Source organism: Schistocerca cancellata, unplaced genomic scaffold (assembly GCF_023864275.1).
Source record: "Schistocerca cancellata isolate TAMUIC-IGC-003103 unplaced genomic scaffold, iqSchCanc2.1 HiC_scaffold_838, whole genome shotgun sequence".
Taxonomy (NCBI): domain Eukaryota; kingdom Metazoa; phylum Arthropoda; class Insecta; order Orthoptera; family Acrididae; genus Schistocerca; species Schistocerca cancellata.
In genome coordinates this window covers 82,501-85,000 of record NW_026046849.1, presented here as the reverse complement: position 1 = coordinate 85,000, position 2,500 = coordinate 82,501, and the positions used below count along the sequence as shown (strand labels likewise).

The window sequence follows — 2,500 nt, the reverse complement described above, 5'->3', positions numbered from 1 at the left end:
GCGCGCCTGCGCGGCGTTCGTGCCCCGGTGCTTCAACCTGCGCGCAGGATCCGAGCTCGGTCCCGTGCCTTGGCCTCCCACGGATCTTCCTTGCTGCGAGGCCGCGTCCGCCTTAGCGTGCTCCTCCGGGGGCGCGCGGGTGCGCGGATTCTCTTCGGCCGCCATTCAACGATCAACTCAGAACTGGCACGGACTGGGGGAATCCGACTGTCTAATTAAAACAAAGCATTGCGATGGCCCTAGCGGGTGTTGACGCAATGTGATTTCTGCCCAGTGCTCTGAATGTCAACGTGAAGAAATTCAAGCAAGCGCGGGTAAACGGCGGGAGTAACTATGACTCTCTTAAGGCGGCCAAGTGGCGGCGGTGTGGCTGCATCCGGACTTGGCTTTTCGAAGTGCGGTCTTGATGTAGTCGTGCTGCTGCTGCGAGGTGCCTTCCTTGGGTTGTAGTTACAGGGAGAGTGATGCGCAATACATGGGCCTAGCCCTCTTAGCCTCTCCTCTCCTGCGGTCTTCTCCCCTTCTCGTGGGCCCGCTGATTTTCGCAGAGTGGAAGACCGCACCAGGGGCTTGGGGGGGTTACCAGCCCCCCCTCGCATTATCCCTTTCAAGTTGGGGGCAGCAGACAAATAAATACGAGTGGTGGCCCTTCCGCTGAAGGTGCCACCCCAGCTTCCCCAGCTCCTAGCCGGCCAACCGGCCGTGCCGAAGATCTTGTAACTGTTGCAGCTATCTACGCCTGTAGTGAGTGCCACCGCAGCTTCACCACCAAGAACGGTCTCGGGGTCCATCGCCGCCGCCAACACCTTGCGGCCGCCAACGCGGAGATCGTCACGGAGAGGCATCGCGCGAGGTGGACGGAGGAAGAAGTCCTATCGCTCGCCAAGGCAGAGGCCGAACTGTTCCTTGAGAGGGACGCCCGGTTCTTCTTTGTCAATCAAGAACTCATCAGGATGTTCCCCGACCGAACGCTCGAAGCAATCAAGTGCCGACGGCGGCAAGCTGCCCACAAGCAGCTTGTCCGCCAATTCATGGAGGCGCTTGAGATCGGTCGGGGGGAAGAGCCGGCGTCCCGCCGGGGAGCAGCGAGCCCGCTGCCTGACGCGGGCGAGGCCGCTGCGCCGCCTGTCGACGCAGCCGAGGACTTCGCGGCCGACACCACCGGGCCGCCGCCGGAGGGGCCGACTGACGCCGCCATCTGGGAGCATCTGGCGGGGCTACCTGCTTCCGCCCAGCGTTTCTCTGCCCTGGATCGAGTCATTGGTCTAGGGCGGGGCACGCCGCCCGATGTCATCCTGGGCATGCTCCCGGATGCCCTTGCGTCGGTCGGGTCCAGAGGGGAGAGATCGATCACCAGGACACAGCGGCCGCGCCAACCATCTAAGCGGCCGCCTGCAGCGCCGCCGACGCAGAAGCGCAAGCGGCGCCGCTGGGAGTATGCGAGAACGCAGGATGCCTTCCGAAGGTCGCGTGCACGTTGCGTGCGCGGCCTCTTGGATGGCACCCTGCTCCAGCCGCCACCTGCCATCCCTGGTCTGCTGGACTTCTGGGCGGACCTCTTCACTAAGAAGCCCATTTCCACCGCGGGCTTCATTCGTGACCGCCTCCTCCCGCACTCGGAACCTGTCGCTCTCGAGTGCCTATGGGGGCCGGTCACACATGAGGAGGTCGCCGCCGCGTTGCCGCCCAGGGGTCAGCGGCCGGGCCGGACGGCCTTACCCCAGCGGAGTTGCGGCGCCTGCCGCACGAAGTCCTGGTGAAAGTGATGAATCTCTTCCTTCTGGCCCGCGCCCTTCCGGAACGCCTGCTTCGCGCGCGGACGTCCCTTCTCCCGAAAACGGCTGCACCAACATCCCCCGCTGACTTTCGCCCCATTACGGTCTGCTCGGTGCTGGCGCGGACCTTTCACAAGGTTCTCGCGTCACGCCTGATGCGCGCTTGTGCTGTGGACGAACGTCAGCGGGCATTCATCCCTCGTGATGGGATGTTGGAAAACACGTTCATCTTGGACACCGCCCTCACCGACGCAGTTCGCTCCTGCCGCTCTGTCTTTGTGGCATCGATCGACGTATCTAAGGCATTCGATTCGGTAGATCATGCTGCCCTTCGCCCCGTGCTGAAGGCGCATGGCCTGCCGGATTGTTTTGTCGAGTATGTCGAGCGGTGCTACGAGGGCAGCACGACAGTGATAGCGGACGGCGCCGGCGTGGGCGTGTCTGTGCAGCCAGCACGGGGCGTTCGCCAGGGCGATCCCCTCTCCCCCCTCCTGTTCAACTTTGCGGTGGACTACGTTTTAGGCCAACTGCCCTCTCACATCGGAGCTCGGATCCTCGGTCGCAGGGTCAACGCTGCGGCCTTTGCAGATGACGTCTTGCTATTTGCAGCGACCCCGAGGGGCTTGCAGTCCCTCATCGATGCAGCTACCGCAGCCCTCGCACACCTGGGGCTGCAGATCAACGCCCGGAAGTGTTTCACCCTCGCCTTAGTCGCGTCAGGGCGC

General features: G+C 63.6%; 1 pseudogene; it reads left to right on the top strand.

Moving 5' to 3' along the window:
* Positions 1 to 2,500, top strand: part of LOC126146970 (large subunit ribosomal RNA) — a 7,934-nt pseudogene that overhangs the window by 2,537 nt on the left and 2,897 nt on the right.